General features: G+C 38.9%; 1 pseudogene; it reads right to left on the bottom strand.

The window, feature by feature from the left end:
* Positions 1-22,134: 22,134 nt before the first annotated feature.
* LOC111142008 lies at positions 22,135-22,792 on the bottom strand (annotated as a pseudogene).
* Between the last annotated feature and the right edge of the window lie 433 nt (positions 22,793-23,225).

The raw sequence follows: 23,225 nt of genomic DNA, 5'->3' as shown, positions 1-23,225 counted from the left end.
GACATTAGTTATGATAATGACCGCAGGACCCCTTTCAGATAAACATCTCTTCTAGTTGACGAGGGAATAACTTTTGCTAGTGGCTTTTCTTCCTTGTGCAACTGGGTGTGAGTGCACAGACAGACACATAAGTAAGTCTCACTCTTTTTGTCAAGTGCCATCCTTTTGGGCCATCAGAGAGGACTTCTTTCTAGGACTTGAGGTGTGCTGTTCACTCTTTTACACTTTTCCAAAGGGGAATAAGCAAGATCCATAAGGTTCAGTAGATGGAATAATGACCTCCCCTCTGAAAGACGTTCACATCCTAATCTACTAAATTTGTGACTGTGTTTTATTCCATGGGGAGGTAGAATTAATGCTGCAGATGGAACTAAGGTTGCTACTCAGTAGCTCTGGAGATGGGAAGAGTATTCTCCATTATACGGGTGGGCCCACTGTAATCATGTGGAGTCTTTAAAAAGAAAAGACGGAGAGAGGAGACTCAGTGTCAGAGTAATGCAGCATGAGAAAGACTTGACCTGTCATTTGCTGGTTTTGAAGATGGAGACAGAGCACAAGCCAAGGAATGTAGGCAGCCTCTAGAAGCCAGAAAAGTGCAGGTTCTCCCCTAAGCCTTCAGGAGAAATGAAGAAATGAGGCCTTGTCAATGCCTTGATGTCAGCACAGTGGGACCCATTTTGTTTTGGACTTCTGACCTCCAGAAACTGAAGAAGATAAGTTTGTGCTGTTTTAAGCCACTGAGTTTATGGCAATTTGTTATAGTGCCAATAAGAAAATGATACATAAGTGTACCTTCCAAGAGGAAAGACTGCCTGGCCATTGACTAGATTAATTTCTGAAAGTCTTTCTTTCCATCAACCCACAACAGCCTCAATATTAAACGATTGTGACTCCCGCCTTTGCTACAGCTCCCTGGGATTTAGTCCTGGGACATGTCACCCCTTGCTCTTCCTTGCCCCTGTACTGTCATCCACACTCGTGGCTTCGGATGTTATTTGTATACGTGGGTGATTAACAGGTTTGTATCTCTCACTGATCCCCGCCCCCAGAGCTCCACTCTAAAATATTTCCATTTGGGTGTCACAAACTTAATGTGTCTGACACTGAACTCTTGATTTTCTACTCCCCATACTCCATGCTCACATCACCAGCCTGCCTTTCCCTAGACTTCCCCAATTGCTCATGACAGAAACTAGCTAAAAAACATGACACCTTTCCTCAACCTCCAGTCACCAAATCTCATCAAGTCTCTCACTCTCCACACTGCAACCAGAGTGATCTTTCAAAACATGAACAAGATGGTATCACTCCTCTGCTTAAAACCCTTTAGTGGCGTCCCCTTGTTTGCACAAGAAAATAAAAATCCTTGAACATGGCTTTAAAAACCCTGCATGGTTCTCCTCCATTCCTCCAAATCTACTCATACCAAATACTCCCTCACTGCTTCTGGAAAGCTGAGGCTACATCAACCTTCTTATAATTCCTTGAACATTCCAACCTCCTTCCACCTCGAGGTCCTCATAAAGACTGTTCCTTCTGCCTAGAACATGTTTCTCCTAACTTTTCACATGACCCTTCATCCTTCAGGTTCCACCTTATCAGAGACATCTCCCCCAACTTAAAGTGGTTCTCTTAACGTCCTGTTACTTTCTTCCATCGTTCTTACCCAAATCTCTAATTATACATGTACTTACTTGTTAACTTCTGTAACCTTGCAAGTCTGTAAGCTCCCTATAATCTCCTAATGTTCATCTGTATATCATTAGTCCCATGCGCAGTGCCTAACACATAGTAAGTATTCAGTAATGTTTGATGAAGGAATAAATTAATAAATTAATGATGAGTTTGAATAAAGTAAAGAGAATTTTAAAGATCTCTTATCCTACCGCCTTCAGACTATCTTGACCTCCAACTCCTACCTTCTCCAAGCAGTTCCTATGTTCTGAAACTTCTCTGCAATCCAAAGAATGTCTCTCCTTCACATTTTCACAGGGATCCTGCCCTCTTCTGGCCACTGTGGGAACCAATTCTCTTTTAATGGATCCTTAAGAACTATTTGATTAAGAACTAATTTAATTTCCCCTCTCCGAATTTTTATCTTAATCAGCAAGTTCTGGACAAAGAGCTTGCCCCAAAACAAAGACTCCAAATCCATTTCTATTTGGTAATGCATATAAATCAAGTCAATTACCAAACTCTTGAGTGATGAACCCATAAATATAAACATGCCAGTCTTCATTTGTTAATTCAACACCTATTTATTGACCACTTTGGTTGAGACCTAAGATTTTTCAAGGAGCTCCAGATCCGGTAGGGGAGAAAGATATGGTAGGTCAAAGAATGAAACTCTCACCTCTGTAGACAACTTCCAATCTCAACTTCCCTCGTCCAAATCACTGAGAAGGAAGATGATCCCTGGGCTCTAAATTTAATCAGCAACTATATTATGGCACACCACTTAGATCCTATGATATTTAGCCATGCCTAAATTAGGGGTAGGATCAAAGAAAAGAACTAATGGCATTCTGTAATACTTCAGGAGTATGTTTAGGAAACCTAGGCTTAGCCGACACTGTCTTTGAGAATCATTCGTGCTTAAATGTGTGTGATCCTAAAATTGATTGCTGGACAAGGGGAACCAGTTGTTGGACAAGATGTCTGCAACTCCCCCTAGTAGGAAGACCTGAAAAAACCAGTCAGGATTTAGAATATGCATACACACCTTGGGCTACAAGGCACTTGGTATGCCAGAGGTTACCTCAGATTGGCCTGCTGGAGCCATCATTCTTCCTCATGTCATCTTCACCCTTAGGATTTCCCAAAATCTGGGTGGAGTTTCCCCCATGAGAGTTTAGGAAGAAGAGGCACATTTTTTAGAGAGGCACCCATGTGAGGACAGGGGTGTGGAATATCCATAAGGGAACAAACACCCTGTGAATTGTTCAACTTCTTGGATGTGCTTCTCTTAGACTACGGGAAATGTCAAAATGTATCGTTGTAGATATTTATCTTTTTATTATATAATTATTATGTTATGTTATTAACATAGTAATAAAAACATTAATATATTGTGTCATTTTATTACTATAATCCCCCATTCGGTAATTCTCTTTAAAGGCACCAAACCTTCAGTAAAATCTCACTTGTCTGTACATCCATATAGAATGTAGAGACAAATACAGAACTAATACAGTATAAAAATATTTGTCAGAATCTTTTGGTTGCTGAAAATCAAATGGGCCCAAGTAAAAATAATGAATTCATGGGATCATTGAACTGAAAATCCGAGTGTTCTGTATTCAAGAATTCTGTAAATTCTGTACAAAATTCTGTATTCAAGAATCTCTCTTTTCTTCTTTCAGTGCTATTTTTCCCCATGTTGTCTTTATTTTTTAAACCATGTCTCCCATAGATTGGTGGAATGGCCACTCATGGCTCCAATTTAGCAACCCCAACAGAGTCAGAACTTCTGTTTGCAAAATGTTTCAGTAACGGTACTAGGCAGATACTTCCTTCCTTCACGGGTCTAACCCCAGAGTAATCATTGTGGCCAGGCATGTCCAAACCTGGGTAAAATGTCCATCTCCAGATCCAGGAGGGTAAGTCAGTTCTTTGAAATACTAGACGAAGTCTAAAATGACAAATCTGGATGACAGACACAGAACATTAAAAAAATAGATATGTAAAATTCTATCAAGGATTAATACATCTTCTAAATAAAAGCATAGCTGAGTAAAGGAACAGAGGAGGACAAGGTTTGCCTTTTAGAAAAAGCCAGCAGGGAATGAGGTGTAGGAGAGTTCCGGATATGGGGAATGACAAAGGGAAGGCTCTGAGGGTGGCTGGTGCTGAAAGCATCTGACAGACAGTATAAGGCCCATGCGGCTGGAGCACAGAAAGCCAGGAGGAAATGGTAAGAGATGAAGAAAAAGAGGGAGACAGGATATAAATTAGGAACAGCCTTGTACACTGTGGAAATGGAGAGTTTATTCTAAACATGACAGGAGAGTATTGAAGTAATTTGAGCACAAGATTGACATGACGTTTCTTACGTTCTAGAAGGATGACTACCTGCTGTTATGGAGTTTAGGGGGCATCAGGGGAGGGCAAGAGAAGAAACAGAAGAGTTAGGAGGCCCAGGGCACCAAGAGGAGATGAAAGGTAACGGCGGTGGCTTGGGCTGCAGCGGTGGTGGTGGAACCTGGATACCTGGTCAGATTCAAGAACGATCTTCAAAGTTCATGACAACAGGATTAGGAGATGGATTTCATAGAAGATGAGAGAGAGAGAGAGAAAGGGAGGGAGGGAGAGAGAGAAAGTAGGGAGGGAGGGAGGAAGGAAGTAAAGAAACAAAGAGAGAAAGGAAGGAAGGAGGGAGGAGAGAAGGAAGGAACAAACGAATGAAGGGAAGGAAGAAAGAAAGAGGTCCAGGGTGATTTCAAGGTTTCATGCTAGAGGAACTAAGGGTTCCATCTAAGTAACAATATGTAAAAAAATAATGGCAGCTCCAGGTGCCTGGGTGGCTCAGTCCGTTGAGTGTCTGACTCTTGGTTTCAGCTCAGGTGGTGATCTCAGGACTGTAAGATCAAGCCCCACACTGGGCTCTGTGCTCAGCGGGAGTCTGCTTGAGAGTCTCTCTCTCTCTCCCCCCTCCTCCGCCTCTTCCCCTGCTCATGCACTCTCTCGCTCTCTCTCCCAAATAAATATATGTCTTTAAAAAAAATAATGGAGCATGTCACAACACACATTCACACATCCACACACATTTTATTAAAAAGCTCATGGCCTCTGTGACTTAGGATCTGGACTCAGTGCCTGCACATGTCTGGTAATCCTAAACATCGCTCTCAAGACTAATATCCTTCAGGCCCCCAGGGGAGCACTTCTCTCCAATTTCTTGTCCCATATCCTTGAGCTGTAAGCATATGAGTGTCCTGAAGGTGTACAGATTTTGTCATTCCCAAGGCTGAAGAGGAACCCCTGCTTTCATCTGGGAGACGCTGGGAAGAGGACCTGAGCAGTGCATGTGCTCAGGTAACAGAGAGAGACAAATGAAGTTGTCGCGTCTTCCCTCTTGCATGGAGAGTGTCATTTCCCAGCAGTCCTGAGGATCAGTTTTCTTACTTGTCTTGATATTCTGATTTGTGGCTGGGGAGATATTCTTCCGTTGCTCATTTTTCAACACTGTCATACATGGCTTCTGAAGAAAACGATTTGCAACATTTTAAAAACTCAGATCACTCTTAAATGTATATCTAATTAATGCATGAGATAGACTACTGATTATTTATACCGGTAATTAGATGCCCACTGAGCACTAGATTTTTCAGTACTGTAACTTTTTTTTTTAAAGATTTTATTTATCTATTTGACAAAGAGAGAGAGAGAGATCACAAGTAGGCAGAGAGGCAGGCAGAGAGAGAGAGGGGGAAGCAGGCTCCCCGCTGAGCAGAGAGCCTGATGTGGGGCTCGATCCCAGGACCCTGAGATCATGACCTGAGCTGAAGGCAGAGGCTTAACCCACTGAGGCACCCAGGTGCTTTTTATAAAAGTACTTTTAATTTTATAAAAATATTTAGTAAGATTTAATTAACTTTTCAAAATAATAAATTTAAATATATGAAAGTTAGGAGAAGAAGGCAGAGCCCTGCAGAGATAAGCCTTGGACTTTACAGTCATCAGCTTCATTTCCTCATCTATAGTCAATGCATCATGGGTATCTCAGTACCAATACATTGGTATGAACATTTTCAGGAGATGGGATAATTTTATGTTAATAATTTTTATTTAAACTATTGATATGCATTAATTTTCATATGTATTCATATGTATTTCATATGTATTTTACCTTCTAATTTTGTAATCAATTGGAAATATTCAATTTTGTATCTGCTAAATACATTCTACTGTTTAATCTTTTAGATCATAACTGCCAAATGAAATGAATATCTTTATTATAATATAATAAGTGATTTTGCTGAAGTCAAGAAAAATCTATTTTGTAGAATAACTATATAAAATTATACAAAATAATATATAATAGTAGTGAATTCTGTATATCTTTCTTATAACTCATCCAAATAAATTAAATTAAACAATGTTTATAAATTAAACCTATAAATTATTTAATGATTGATAAATTTAATTCAGTCATCTTCAATATTTTGCCAACTTTCAATCTTTAAAAATAATATTTTCTCATAGTTGTTATTCTGTTATTATGATGATATATTTGACAAGGGAGGAAGAGAGAACATATTTTATTTTATTGATTAGCTTGACTTATAACTCTTAAACATTTGGTCATTTGGTACGCAGGCCTCCATTCATGCTCTTGCCTGGGTCTTATAAATGTCAGGGCAGCCTTATTCAAAACACCAAGAGAACACCAAGAAGAGTATGATTAACTCCCAGAGGTCAGAGAATGTTCCACTGGGGAGACATATACCAGGGATAGTTAGGAGCTCATCAAGCAAAGTAAAAAGGGCATCTAGAGAGTGGGAACAGCACATGCAAAGCCGAGTAATCATGTATTGTGAAATGCAGTTAGCTTGACATGGTTGGACATAGAGCTATGTGAGGGTAAGGGAATGGTTGGACATGAGCTAGAATAGAACCCAGGGAAAAACATCTAGAACTGATACACATATCTTTTGTTGGCACTCATCATCTACTGCTCTTATATTTTATTTTATATTATTAGTTTTTATTTATTTATTTGAGAGAGAGAGAGCACAAGCAGGGGTAGGAGCAGAGAGATAGGGAGAGGGAGAAGGAGGCTGCCAACTGAGCAGGGAGTCGATGCAGGATTCGATCCCAGGACCCCCAAGATCATGACCTGAGCTGAAGGCAGATGCTTAACCGACTGAGCCACCCAGGCACTCCTCATCTACAGCTTTTATTCATTTAGAAATATCTTTCTGAGTACTCACTATGCATCAGACACCAGGCTAGACGCTGGAGGTACAACTACAAACCAGGCACCATTTCTGCTCTCTGGGAGTCTAAGTACTGAAAGTCCAGTGGGGCAAGGTGTTCTGTAAGTCACTGTGCAGGTAGGAAGCTTTTGTGTCTTAGGAAGCACCTGGAGTGAGGGATCCTGGTACACATATCTTTGCAAGCCTACCCAGCCAGGGATCTGAAACCAAATAAATACTCCATGAGTATTTGCTGAATTGAAGTGAAAAAAACTTGCTGCCAGGATATCTGAATTTATTCTTAAGGATACATTGCAGAAAGCACATTTGTGAACTATTTCCCAAGGTTTCAAGTCTGAGGGATGTTTGCAATCCATTGGCTAATGAGAAATGCTGTAACTGAGTCAAAGATTTACAAACAATAAAATATTATAAACGTTAAAATAATAAGTTATTATTGCCAATAATAGCTGCCATCTTCCAACCACTTAGTATATGCTGATCTCTGTGCTAAGTGCTGTGCATGAATGATCTCTATGACTTCTTCATTCTTATGCCAACCCTATGACATAGATGGAGATACTGATGGGCAGCAAAATGAATTAACCTGCCCTGATACAACTAATTAGTAACAGACTAGAAGTTCGAACCCAGATCTGCCTGTATCCAGAGAGACTTGGAACGTGTCCCTTAACATACACACACACACACGCACACACACACGCATATACAGACAGTGCTTTTAAAATAGTCCAAAGAGCTGTGATCGCCCTCAAAATGTACCGCCTTGTGGTTTTCTTCTCTCTTGGTGATTTTGTAAGATTTGGACAATGGCCACATCTATATGATAAACAGATGGAGTGTGGACCCTTTCCATCTGGCCCATCTCTAAAACAAGCTCAACTCAATGGACTGGTCCTGGGGTTTCTGTGGTGAGTGAAAGGATCCTCTAGCCAATATGGAAACATAGTCACTCAATTGATAGAGCTAAGAGACAAGGTTTCATTTGTGGGGTTCCTAAGTCCTGTTAATGAGAATCTATTGCCTTGTCAAGGAACCTGTTGAGAGACACAGGTTTTTGGTTTTTTGGTTTTTTGGGTTTTTTTGTTTGTTTGTTTTGTTTTGTTTTGTTTTTTGTTTTTTAATTAGAAGCATTTTTAAAAATGTTTAAAAGAATGTAAAAACTAAGAGAGGGGAAAGAATTACTTCTCACGTTACAAAAGCTTGATGAAGCTCTACAGATGAATCTTCATTTCTAAGAGCCAGAAGATGATTGGAGAGTTTATTGAAGAAAGATAAAGAGGTGGGCCACCATGTGCAGCTGTGCGAGTTGTTCACTGCATAAGGATTCCTGTTAGAGGTGGTGAGACTAAACTTTAGCAAGCACTCTGTTTGCCAAATCAAGCACACTTGTGCAGGCTGTGTCTACCTAGGAGAAGAACTTCAAATCTGTGTAAATTTACCAAATGTACTGGTGGCAGCCCTGCTTTAGCTTCCTTCCATTTCAAGGGTGTTAGTGGTGACACCAGGTGTTCATTGCCACTCTTCCAAATCCCTCCCACAATGTGAAGCATTTGAGAAACCATATGGTTTAGGAGACTCTAGCTCTGAGCTACTGACCCAATTCTATAGCCATTAGCCACATGAAGCTCTTGAGCATTTGGAATCTGGCTAATACAAACTGACATGTTCCAGGGGCACCTGGGTGGCTCAGTTAGTAAAGCGTCTGCCTTCGGCTTAGGTCATGATCTCAGGGTCCTGGGATCGAGCCCTACATCCAGCTCCCTGCTCAGCGGGGCACCTGCTTCTCCATCTCCTTCCACCCCTCCGCCTGCTTGTACTCTCTCTCTCTCTCTGTGTCAAATAAACAAATAAAATCTTAAAAAAAAAATTGACATGTTCCGTTAAGGTAAAATACACCTCATATTTTGAAAACTTAGTATGGAAAAGAGTGTAAAATACTCATTAATAATTTTTATACTGATTATGTGTTAAAAATCACAATAATTAACATATTGAGTTAGAAATAATATATTATTAAAATTAATTTCATTTGTTTCTTTTAACTTTTTTAATGTGGCTATAAGGAATTTCAAAATTACATGTTTGGCGTGAGGGGGTGGTGCCAGGTGGTGGTGTAGGACCTCACCTCCTCCTATGGACACAAGCCTATAACTACCTATGGAATAATTCCCATTGAAAAAGAACAAAAAACTAGCTGAACAGTTGCCTCTGCAAGGGATAAAAGGTCCACACTGAGATGGACAGGAGAGGCAAAGATGTGGTCCTACCAACCCCCCTTCCCCACCCCAGTACAGCAATCCACAATAGGGAAGGATCTCACAGACCCAGAGCCTCTCCCTGAGAAGTGAAGGGTTTTTGCTCCACATCAGTCACCCCAACCCTTAGAAACTGTACTAGACAAAGCCCCCAAAACATCTGTCTGTAGAAACCAACAGATCTTACATCCAGAGGATCCAGGAACTGGGGTGATTTGAAGCACTTCTGAGAGGCTTGCCTGTGGACTCCATCATCCTGGGAACCAGCACAAAGGCAGCAGATTGAGAGATAAGGGGATTCTATGTGAAGGTGATTCATTTGTTAGTCTTTAAGTACCTGCTGGATGGGGCAGAAATCAGTTGGGATTTTCCTCAGGAATAGAGGTGCTAGTGAGTGCCTTCCCTCCCAACTTTGCTAGCACAGGCAGGCACGTATGGACACAAACTCGCTAGAGCCAAACGCATGCCCCACTCCCAATGCTCTTCCCCAGCATCATTAAAGCATGGGCCTGCCCAGCCCCTGGTACTGTTTCCTGGCTTTGTTAAAGCCACAGTCACACCCTCTCCTACCCCAACACTCTCCAGCAGCTGAAGCCAGTGGATAACCTCAGAGCAGACAGGGAATGCCCCTCAATCACATGGCTCTGATGGCCAAAGGGTCTTGTGTTCCTGGCTCCAGAGAACTGTAACAATCAGAAAGACAGTTCTGGGAAGGATACCATATCCAGAGCACCACACAGATGGGAGGCTAACATACACCTCCAGTCTTCAAGTGAAAAGGGCCCGTTTAATTGTCCTGGAGCTTCAGCTTGAGGGATAAGCTTCAAGTTTGCCAAACATATAAAGGCTACATAGGGGCTCTCAGGGAACATAGGCAGGGAGATACCATCTAGTAGCTTGCTACAACTTCCCAGAGGAGCCCCAATTCTTGCAACATTCACCCAAGAGATGCCTCCAGATCACTTAGTCTGAAGGTCAGCAGGGTCTACAATGGCAGCCCCATAGGACTGTATATATTGGGATACTTTAGAAGTTTCTGCCTGAGGATCTGTCTGGCAGCCTGAACCCAGGTGCTGACTGAGATCTCTCCCTTCACAACACTGACAAGTCCTGGCAGACCTGCCACCACTGGGACCTATCAAGAATAAATAAAGCTAAAAATACGGAGGCAGCACAAATGAATGGGTAAAGAAGTTGTGGTGTGTGTGTGTGTGTGTGTGTGTGCGTGCACACGCGCGTGTGTGTATATATTACTTAGCCATAAAAAAGAATAAAATCTAAAATCTTGCCATCCGCAACAACGTGGTTGTTGAAAGTATAATATTAAAGCAAAATAAGTCAGTCAGAGAAAGAAATACCATATGATTTCACTTGTATGTGGAATTTAAGAAACATAACCAAAAAAAAAAAAAAAAGGAGAAAAAAGAGAGAGACAAACAAAAAAAACCAAAACCAGAATCTTAATTATAGGAAACAAACTTATGATTACCAAAGGGCAGGTGGTTAGGAGGAAGGGTGACATAGGTGAAGAAGATTAAGAGTACATTTACCTTGATGAGCACTGAGTAATGTATAGAATTGTTGAATCACTGTATTGTACACCTGAAATTAATATAACACTGTATGTTAATTATACTAGAATTAAAATTTTAAAAAAAGAATAGATCAGACTATTTAAACAATCACAAACATTTGAGAGAAGACTAAGAGCTAGGGCAAGGTTGAACAAGAGGGATCATAACCTAACCACTTCTTCAAGACTGGGAAAGGTAGGTGCTTCACTTCATATACAGAGAGGCAAATGAACACGGAGAATCAAGCAAAATGAAAAAGCAAAGGAATATGTTCCAAATGCAAGAATAAGAAAAACCTAAGAAAAAGACCTTAGTGAAACAGAGATAAATAATCTACCTAATAAAGATTTCAAACTATTGGTCATAAAGTTGCTCACTAAACTTGGGAAAAGAATAAATGAACACAATAGGAACTTCAAGAAGATAGAAAATACAAGAAAATCTCAGCACTGAAAAATATAATAACTGCACTCAAAAATATACTAGAGGGAATCGAGGCCAGATTAAATGAAACAGAAGAATGGACTAGTGACTTGAAAAACAGAGCAGTAGTCTTCACCCATTCAGAATAGCAAAAGGAAAAATGAATTTTACATAGTAAAGATAGCTGAAGAGACCTATGGGACAACAACAAGAAGACTAACATTTACATTATAAGAGCCCCTGGAGAAGAGAGAGGGAAAGTAGCAGAAAAATTATTTAAGGGAATTATGACTGAAAACTTCCTTAATCTGGGGAAGGAAACAGACTTCCAGGTCCATGAAACACAGAGAGTTCCAAATAATATGAAACCAAAAAGATTCACACCAAAAAACATTATAAATTAAATGTCAAAAGTTAAAGATAAAAAATCTTAAAAGCAGCAATAAAAACAATTCCTTAAGGCTATGAGATGATTTTTCAGTAGAAACTCTGCAGACCAAAAGGCAGTGGGATTATATAGTCAAAGTGCTGAAAAAAAGAACTGTCGACCACAAATACTCTACCCAGCTAGGCTAAAATTCAGAATTGAAGGGGAAATAAAAGTTTTCCAGAAAGGCAAAAGCTAAAGGAGTTCATCACCACTAAACCTTATATGAAATGTTAAAGGAACTTCTTTAAGCTGAAAAGGAAAAGCATTAATAACAAGAAAACATATGAAAGCAAAAATCTTGCTGGTAAAGATGAATATGTAGTAAGGGTAGTGGATTAACCACTTATAAAGCTAATATGAAGGTTAAAGCACTAAAATTATAATTACAATAATCCATTAAGGGATACACAATATAAAAAGATGTAAAATGTGACATCAAAACCATAAAATGTGGGTTGGGGGAGTAAATTTTTTTTCAGAATAAGTTCAAGTTTAAGTTGCTTCCAACTTAAAATAGACTGGTATGTACATAGGCTGTTATATATGAAACTTATGGTAACCATAAAAGAACCTACAGTAGATACATGAAAGATAACAAGAAAGAAAGAAAAAAAATAGTACTAAAGAAACATCAAACCACAAGAGAAGTGAGCAAGAGACGAAGAAAGAAACAGAGAGGAACTATGAAACAGCCAGAAAACAGTGAACAAAATGGAAATAAGTATATGCCTTTGGATAATTACTTTAAATGTAAATGGACTAAATTCTCCAATTAAGAGACATACTGTGGTGGAATGGATTATAAAACAAGACTCAACTATATGTTGCTACAAGAGACTTACTTCATATCTAAGACACACAGACTGATCTTAAGGGTTGGAAAAAAGATTATCCATGCAAATGGAAACAAAGAAACAAGAAAGCTGGGGTAGCTATACTTATATCAGAAAAAATATACTTTACTTTTTAACTTTTTTTTTTATTGTACTACTGCTACAACATTGTTTCCATAATGTGGAAAAATATCCTTTAAAATAAAGACTGTAATAAAAGAAAAAGAAGGACATTACATAATGATAAAAGAGTCAATATAACAGATGATATAGCATTTGTAAATATTTACACACCAACATAGAAACACCTGAATATATAAAGCAGATATTAATAGACTTAGAGGGACAAATTGACAGCAATACAATAATAGTAAGGAATTTTAATACCCCACTTACTGCAATGGTTAGATCATCCAGAAAGAAAATCAATAAGGAAACATCAGCCTTAAATGATACATTAGACCAGATGAACTTAATAGCTATATTCAGAACATTCCATCCAAAAGCAGTGGAACATACCTTCTTCTCAAGTGCACATGTAATATTCTCCAGGATAGATCAAATATTAGGTCACAAAACAAATCTCAATAAATTTAAGAAGTTTGAAATGATATCAAGCATCTTTTCTGACCACAATGGCATGAAACTAGAAATCAATTATAAGAAAAAAAGCAGAAAAAAAAAAAAAAACACCTGTTTTTTAAGTTTAGTTTAGGTTAGTTTAGTTTAAACAACATACTACTAAGCAACCAATGGGTCGATGGAGAAATCAGAGAGGAAATAAAAATTACTTTGAGATGAATGAAAATGGAAACACAATAACCCAAAGTCTATGGGATTCAGAAAAAGCAGTTCTAAGGGGGAAGTTCATGGCAAGACAGGCCTACCTCAAGAAACAAGAAAAATCTCAAATAAATAACTTAATTTCACACACACAAAAAAAAAAGTTAGAAAAAGAAAAATGAAGCCCAAAGTTAGTAGAAGGAAGGAAATACTAAATATCAGAGAGGAATAAATTAAATAGAAACTAAAAAATAAAAAGATCAATGAAACTAAAAGCTCATTCTTTGAGAGAATAAACAAAATTGACAAACCTTTACCCAGACTCACCAAGAAAAAGATAGAGAAGGTTCAAATAAGTAAAATCAGAAATTAAAGAGAAGTTACAACTGACACCACAGAAATTTATATAAAAGATCATAAGAGACTACTATGAACAATTATATGTCAACAAGCTGGACAGCATAGAAGAAATTAATAACTTCCTTGAAATATATTATCTTTCAAGACTGAATTATGAAGAAATAGAAAATCTGAATAGACCAATTGCTAGTAGGAAGATTCAATCAATAATCAAAAACTTCCCAAAAAAAGAAAGTGCAGTACCAGATGGCTGCAATGGTAAATTCTGCCAAACATTAAAAAATAAATAAATAAAAATTAATACCTATACTTTCAGAAAATTGGAGAAGAAGGAGCTCTTCTAAGTTCATTTGACAAGGCCAGCATTACCCCCATACCAAAACCAGACAAGGACACTACCAAAAAAAAAGAAAGTTATAGATGATTAAGATAGATGCAAAACTCCTCAACAAAATATTAACAAACTGAATTCAGCAATACATTAAAAGGATCATACACCCTGATAAAGGTGAACTTAATTCAGGGATGTTCAACATTCACAAATCAATCAACATGATATACCATATTAACAAGATGAAGGATAAAAATTATGTGATTATCTCAACAGACACAGGAAAAACATTTGACAAAATTCAACATCCATTTATGATAAAAATCTCTTAACAGAGTGCAGAAAGAAGGAACATACCTCAACATAATAGAGGTCATATATGACAAGCCCACTGTTAACATCATACTCAACCATAAAAAGATAAAATTCTTTTTCTTTAAGATATGGAACAAGGAAAGGATGCCCACTCTTACCACTTTTATTTGTCATAATACTGGAAGGTAGCCAAAACAATTAGGCAAGAAAAAGAAATAAAAGGCATCCAAACAGGAAAGGAAGAAGTAAAACTGTCACTATTTGCAGACGATAAAATTCAACATAGAGAAAACCCTAAAGACTCCATTAAAAACACTTGGAATTAATACATAAATTCAGTAAAGTTACAGGATACAAACTCAGTATACAGAAATCTGTGACATTTCCATTAAGAAAAAGGGAAATTAATGAAACGATCTTGGGGTATCCGGGTGGCTCAGTCGGTTAAGCCTCTGCCTTTGACTCAGGTTATGATCTCGGGGTCCTGGGATCAAGCCCCACATAAGACCCCCTTCTCAGTGGGGACCTTGCTTTTCCCTCTTCCCTGCTGCTCCCGTACTTACCCTTGCTCTCTCTCTGTCAAATAAATAAAATCTTTTAAAAAAAATATATCATTTACAATGATATCAAAAAGAATAAAATACCTGTGAGCAGTTTTTTTCTATGCTACCTGGGAATAAATTTAACCAAGCCTATGAAAACTCTTTGATACTGAAGAAACTGAAGAAAACACAAGTAAATAGAAAGATATTCTCTGCTAATGGATTGGAAGAATTAATATTGTTTTGTTTTGAAGATTTTATTTATTTATTTGACAGAGAGAGAGATCACAAGTAGGCAGAGAGGCAGGCAGAGAGAGAGGGAGGTAGCTGGCTCCCTGCTGAGCAGAAAGCCCGAAACGGGGCTCGATCCGTTTAAGGGTATTGTGCTAAATGAAATCAGCCAGAGAGACAAATGCCATATGATTTCACTTACATGTAGAACCTAAAAAAAAAAAAAAAAAAATCCAAATGAACAAACAAAACAAAACTCATAGATAATGAGAACAGATTAGTGGTTATCAGAGGGGAAGAGTTTTAGGGGGTGGGCCAAAATGGTGACGAGGGTCAATTGTATGGTGAGGATGATAACTAGAGTTATGACAATGATCGCTTTATAAAATGCAAATATCAAATGATAGTGTTGTTCACCTGAAGCTGATATAATGTGGTATACTAAGCTTATCTCAATAAATACAATAATAAAATATGTGGCCTGTGTTATATTTCCGTTAGATAGAGCTGTTGTAGAGCCAGTCAGAGAAGACTTAAATACCCTCCTATCCACTAATGAGCTCTGATTCTTTGGGCAAGGTCTTTAATCACTTCTTTCATATAAAAATGAATTTATCAAACAAAAAGCAGAAAGAGACGTATAAATGCAGAGAACAAACTGATGGTTGCCAGAAGGGAAAAGGGCAGGGAAATGGGCGAAATGGGCAAAGGGGAGTGGGAGACCCAGTTTTCCAATTATGCAATGAGGAAGCCACGGGAATAAGAGGTGCGGCATGAGGGATACAGTCAATGAGGCTGAATGGCAATTTATGGGAACAGACGGCAGCTCCACTTGTGGTGAGCATAGGATAATGTATAAACTTACTGAATCCCTATATTGTACACCTGAAACTAATGTAACATTTTGTGTCAACTCTACTCAAATTACAAGTAATAATAACAAAAATGATCTTATAATTTCAGAGAGTTAATTCTGACGATTAAGCCTTCCTGAAGCAGATGGGTATTCCCAGCTTCCAAAACACCGGTTGAAGTTTCATCCCAGAATCAAGCCAGAGCTTCCAGCCAGGGAAAGAGACCTTGAAAAGGACCTTGCCTTTGAGCATCATTTTCACTTTTCAGAAATCCTGCCTTTGCTTCCAAGAAGCCTGCTAACACCAAGGAATCATTCTTGCTGTCATTGTCCAGTGCCACCTGCCTGCACAACACTGCACCCAGGATCCTGGATAACAAGGCCCTAGGGGCCAAGATGCAGACCTCCACCCTTCACCAGGGTCCCTACACCTAGGTTATGTGTTTCCATCAGCACTAGTCATCGCACCATAAGTATACTTTACTTTTCCTCTGCCAGGAGACTAAAAACAAAAAAAAAAATCCAACTACTCCTCAACCATAATACTTACTTAGTTATGTCTGTGTCCAGCTCTTTCTTGAATAGGTGAAGTTAGGAGGGAATGTTCATCATTTCCATTTTTGAAAAGGCCTTGAATATCTTAATGTCTTGGTCCAGAAGTGTTCCTTTGTAGGTACCTTTACAATGTTTTTACTCACAAATTAGAAAGCTGGGACAGATGTGTTCATATAAATGCTCAACTTCAGACCAAAGTTTTGTCTACTCATTCCATGTTTTCGGGGTGGGGGGAGGAGGGTCGACACCAGATATCCAGGGGCCAAAAAGTCATAACCTGAGTCAGTGGCATGTATCACAGATATTTGTTTCTCAGCCACAACCTCACATGCCTCATGGTGATTCATTTGGTTCACTTGCCCACTAAGGCTTGTCTCTGGAATGCTACAACTGCAGTTTTCCACTACAAAGAAACTGACTAATTGATAAACTCAAATCCAACTGACAAAGAAAACAGCAATAAAACAAATGGGTCACTATCTGCTGACCAGCTCTAATCTCAGAGAATCATGCAACTTTCTGAGTTTTAGCTAAAATCAGAAAGGAGAGTTAAACTATGTGCTGAAGTCTTTGGGAGGTGTTGGGGGGCGGAGGTGGGAAGTGGATCAGAATAAAAGACAGGTAACAAGTATCATTAATTTTAAGAAATCTACTCAATTAATCTCCGTGGTCTTTTGGAGTTCTGGAATTGCCTAACATGGGACCTAGCCCTGGTTATAATACATCAGTGTCTCCACACTCCCTAATGAAAACCAAACAAACCCAGCTCCTTAGCATGGAATTTGAGGCCCTCCATCATTATGCCAGCCCATGGATCCTCTTTTCCAATCTTGACTCGCTCCCTTACCCCTGCCTCCTCCCCTCTGGAATGATCTCACTTCTATGGCTCCATCCACACCATGTTGTGTCACGTCCCCATATCTTTGCACATGCTGTTCTCTTGGCTTTTCCCACATCCTTATCTGCCAGCATCACTTCAAACCCTGCTTAATCATGGCCTCTCTGTAAATTTTCCATGGCTCTGACCCCACAACAGACCCCCTAAGGTCCTCTATTTTTTTACCTTAGCATTTCAGAGATTACAGGCATGATTACAGCTATGACACAGTGTCCGTTGATCTCTGTAGGTAGCTGTCTCCTCTTCCAATACGTCCATTCTATGTGGATGAAATGTTGTGATCCAATCCCCCGATAAGGCTGGGCCTTGTACAGATTTCTCTGAACCATATGGTTATTGTGAGGCCTCCTAAAAGGCATTCTCTGAAGGATTTTTCCTGACCTCACCTCCTACACCTATTCTGGGCTCAGTTACTCACTCTTCTTCCAGCACTTGTTCTACTCTTTGTGGTCTGCTTTGGGCTTAATGTTTAAGATCCATCCATATTTCCAGCCCCAGACTTTGCCTTGAACACTGAAAACTTACAATCTTAGGTCCAGTTTAATCAATCCCAGTACCGGGACAACCACTAAAGCCAGAATCCTGTCCTTTGGTTCCGCCGGCAGAGGGACACTGCTAATCTCTATACACACAGGAGTGCAGAAAGAAGCTAGCCTCACTTTGCAGAAGGGAGGTACACCTTCGTTCTTCTTCACTTGTGTGCCACCTCACCCCTGCCAACCTCTACCTCCAGAGGAGCAGATTTTCAAAAAATCTGAAGGGTGAGTGGCAGCAGCTTCCAAGCAGATTGGGTGGTCCTTCTAGAGCCCATCAAGCTTATCTTACCCAGCCTTCCTCTCCCCGACCTTGCCTGTCTCCTTTCTCCCTCAAGTTGCTGGAAATGCTTTCAGAGCCATCACTTACAATAGAATTAGTAGAATTTGTCCAGGCCTGTCTGAAATAGGGTACAAAAACCACAAGAATGAAGTTGTGTGCTTTTTTAATTTAATACTTGGCAATTCCTCTCAAATACGTATCCTGATATGGGAGAGGGGTCGGAATAAGCTATACTCCTTTTCAGACTCTGTTATGTGAGCATGAATCTCCTCCTGGGGCCATTTTGCCTCAAAGAGTGTGTTTTGAATCTTCCCTGTCTTGGAAAAACCCGCAGGAGCAGTGAGTAAGAATGGTGGCATGCAGGGGCCTGGGTGTGGGCTGGGAAGGCTTCAGAGTTTCTGGGAAAGCAACATAATTGTGGTAGGAAGAATTTCTAGGCAATACCGATTTCAGGGAATAGAGGTGAAAGTAAAGGGAAAATAAAACTCAAGAAATGAACACGAAGGATCAAGTGATCTTCCTTTTGAATGGCCCGATTAAGCCCATTATTCCCCAACTGATGGAAAGAAGATCCAGCATTGGGATTATGAACTTGTGCTGTCCACGCTGGCTTCATATCTACAAGGTATAGGGAGTTCTCAAGTCCCCAGCTGGAGGAAAAGACATCTAAGAAGGTCAGAGATGTTGTGGTTAGTTCCAGATCTCACAAAGGGAAGGGAAGACCTGGTCTTGTCCATGCAGCCTCTTCTTTTGGAAGCCTATGGTGACCTACAAACATCAGCAAGGACCCTCAAATGGTATAAGTCAGACCCTCTGCCATCTCCTCTACTTTCTTATTTCAGCATGGATTAATGGCTCATGATATTGCTTGACAGTGCTTTATTCAAACCAGGACTAACTTCCCTTAAATTTTAGATATGGATACAGTTTATTCAGAGACCACTGAGAATGCGTTGGATTCCAATGGAAAGGTATAAAAGCTTGTTTTCACATAGAACCCCATTGCTCTCGATGTTTGAAATAAAGCCCTAACCCCACAGGAAGGCAATTTGCAGTTCACCTCAGTGAGCCCTGGAGAGACAGGAAAAGTCAAGGAGAAAGTTTCTCTGAGAATCAGTCAGTAGGCTAGGCCTGTGTTTCACCATACATTGAGATCAGCTGGGAGTTTTTTAATTCCCAGAGAAAGAAGATAAGCTCAGAAGAAAAGCTCTAAAACTGGCAAACTAGGGCAATTACTGGAGTAGCTGGAATACAGCTGCTGCCTCAACTATAAAATGAGAAGAAAATATTAAATATTAAATGATATCCACTTAACATATGAAATTTATTAACCTAATAATTTATGTATTAAGTTATAGTATCAATGTATTAATTTGGTGATTATATTAAACATTATTTTAAAAATATAACATCAATGTAATTACAACCATTAATTTAATAATGATTAATATTAGATTTATTAGCTATATGTTTGATTTAACATATATAACTATTGGATGAGATACCACCCAACCTTCAAAGAACATTGAACTCCTGTATTAGATAAGAGTTCTAGAGATTAAAAAAAGGGAGTAGTTCCCCAACTCCTTTTGTAAGCTAGAAGAACCTTGATGTTAAAATTCCACAAGGCAAAAAAAAAAATAATAATAATAATAAATTTCACAAGGGCAGTATAGTATGAGAAAAACTATATGCTAAATATAGTCATAAACATAGATGCACAAACTTATGGTAAAATTCAACATTTATTTATTAATCTTTTATAAAAGCAAGTGAGGCAAGGAAAGAGAGTAGAGAGGAAGGGAGGAAGAAAAAAGGAAGAAAGAAAGATGCAGTAAATTTGGAGCAAAAGGAAATTTTCTTAAACAGATGTAGACTTGTCAACAATCTAAACCAAATGTCTTACTAAACATGAATCATTAGAAGCATTACTTTTTCTTTGATTGAGATATAATTGACATATAACATTGTATTAGTTTTAGCTTTAAAGTCAGGGACAAGGCAAAGATGCTCACTAGTACTGCTTCTATTCAGGACAGAAACTCAGAAACAGAAAAAAAAAAAAAAGAGAGAGAGAGAGAGAGAGAGAAAACTCAAAAAATGAGCAAAACAGTATGGTCAGTATTAACCAGTGATATGATTATCTACATGTAAAATTAAAAATATCCATAAGTGATTTAGTAAAATTAATGAGAGCTCATTGATGTTACTGGATAGACAAGCAATAAATAAAAATAGTAGTTTCACTGTACCTAATAAAGAACCATTTAGAAAATGTAATTAAGGAAAGATCTCATCCACAATGGCAGCCAGAAGTTATAGAGCAGGTAATAAATATAGCAAAAGTTGTACAGTATCTTACTAGAAAATAGAAAAATGTATTTCAGGACACAAATAAATGGAAATGTATAGACTGTTAATAGGTAAACATACTCAATGTTTTGAGAATGACAGTTTTTCCCAAATTAGTTTATAAATTTATTGCCATTCTAATTCAGATTTTAAAAGAGATTTTGACTACATCTGATAAACTAACCTTAAAATCCATACGGAAGAATAAAGGACCAATTTTGAAAAATAAGAATAAGGAGGGAAGCATCTTGCCCTCCCAAATCTCAAGACTTATTATAAAGCTTTGGTCCTTAAACAATATGATATTAGTTTGAAGATAAATAGACGGACTAATGGAACAAGATAGAAAACCCCAATACAGACATACACATACAGAGAACTTGGTATATGTACTTCTGGTACCTGGTGGGGGGCAGGAGGGAGCTAGCAGTGGCAGAATAAATAGTGGGGAAAGAAAGTTCTATCTCATAAGTGAGGTGGAGAAAATTGACGATCCTTATCATAAAAAAAAAAAGAAAGAAAATCCCTACAGACCTTATATATAAAAATGAATTCTGTGTTAACTAGAAGTCTATGAAATGCAAAACTTCAAAATTATGAGAAGACAATGTGGAGAGTATCAATGGAGAAAGAACTATCTTTATGACCTTGTGGTACAGCAGAATTTCTTAAATAAAACACAGAATTTACCATGTACTTCAGAGGAATTTGTCCCCTTTCCAGGCCAGAGACAAATCTTGATGTTAAATCTAATAGGGGAGTTCCATTCCTATTCTAATAAACAATTGAGCAATGTGCATGTGACCCAGTCCTGTTGAATAAGACATGTGGCAAGACTGATAGGAAGTCTTTGTGATTTCTTTCTTTCTCTTAAAAAATAATGACACGAAAAAGTCATTAATTTTATTTAAATTTTTAATGTATGGCTTGTTCATTTCCACCTCTGTGATGTCCAGAACTCTGGTAGCCATCCTGGGACACATGAGGAAGTTACCCTAAAGGACTCAACAATGTCCCGAGAATAGCAGAATGGAAAAGAGAAAGAACCTAGAACCCTAACAAAATTGTTGACTTGATTTAAACCTGTACCTCCACTTTCCTTTCAAATGAGACAATAAAAACTGCTGGTTTACATATTTTGGATTGGATTTTCTTTTATTTGAAGTCCAAAATTACCTGACATTTGGTCTATGAAATAAGATTTGCTTGTAGATGGTTTAAACACCTAGAAATAATTTTTCTTATAGGTCAAGAAATAGGGTTTCTGGCCTCACTATGGGATGTAGGAAACAAGAAAGAATATCACTCCATACTTATGACCAAAAAAAAGCTAGATAATTTACAAAATTACAACTTTTCTTGAATCTGTTACAGAGCCGTGGTCACAGGGCAAACAATTAGCTTAAGAAATGCAAACAAAGATGCCTCCAAGGAGAGCACTTGCTTAGCTACAGCAAAACACCAGATGCTATACAAGCTGGTGAAAGAAAGAAAGAAAGAAAGAAAGAAAGAAAGAAAGAAAGAAAGAAAGAAAGAAAGAAAGGAAAGAAAGAGAAAAAGAAAAAGAAAGGAAGAAAATTGGCTAAAAAAAATTTTTTTTTTCAGCACCAGAATCTTTTTAATAACAAGGCAGGATCTGGGGTTACTTTTTGTAGCTGATGCTGGCCTTGCTGCATCTGGCCTGCTCCAGCTTCCAGCTCTTGGATTGCACAGAGGGTTTGGTGTGGCTGTGCGGGGTCCCTAGGGCCTTGCCAATATACCCCTATACCTAAAGTGGGCACTTTCATGGACCAGAGAGTAAGACGGTGCCACAGCCCTTGGGAGAGTCCAGCCAACTGGTCAAATATAAAGATCTTGCCCCCAGCTTTGCGGATGTGGCTACAGTCATGACTGTTCACACACAGTGCACACATCTTCAGTTTGGGCACCTCCTACCACACACATTGGTTACGGTCCCTAAAACCACCACTGTTCTGTCTTTCTGGCCAGGAAGCTTCATTTTCTGGATCAACCAGGAGAGGAACAGAGGCAGCTGGTTGGTATGACTCATGAATGACCTCTTTAACACAACTTCAATCAACAACATGGTTTAAATTGGAGTTAGTTTGTTTGGCCAGAAACACATACAGTTTGACCAACAGTCTCAGGTAGATGTCCTGGATAGTGAGCTCCTTGTGCCAAACCTTTTGGTCTTTGTTGTGGCAAATGTAGGCAACATGATTGAACCTCCTACTCAGCCAGGTCCAGAAAACAAACAAACAAAACTGATTAAAATTGTTAATGAATGCAGAATGGTCCATTGTGAGAGGATAGGGTATAGAGTGTAAAATGAAAGCAGAAAACTTCTGAGATCCACAGATAGAGAGGAATTCCCACCCATTTGCAGACCCTTTTCACAGACCTCACTGAGTGTGCATGGGAAAACCAAAAACAGAATGAGTCTGAAGAAATATCCCTTGTGGTACAGCCTTGGAGAACGAAAGAGCAACCCCTGAGGTGAAGGCACGAAGATTTGCCCGTATCCTTCTCTCCTGTCTCCTACAGCCTTATCCCACTGGAAGAAGGGCACTACACCCTGTTACCCTCAAGGTATAGGTGAAGACATATTGCAGGTGAGAAAAGGAACAGAAAAACCCTCTGGGGAAGGGCAAGAATACATTAGGGATTGCCAACTTCCAAATGAGGAGAATCACTGAGAAGGCCCTAACTCCAAGGCACAGGGGTGGAGCACTC

This window comes from Enhydra lutris, unplaced genomic scaffold, assembly GCF_002288905.1.
Source record: "Enhydra lutris kenyoni isolate GAN:26980312 unplaced genomic scaffold, ASM228890v2 scaffoldscaffold7, whole genome shotgun sequence".
NCBI lineage: Eukaryota > Metazoa > Chordata > Mammalia > Carnivora > Mustelidae > Enhydra > Enhydra lutris.
Note: the sequence above shows the minus strand (reverse complement) of the source record. Positions and strands in the feature narration are given on the sequence as shown.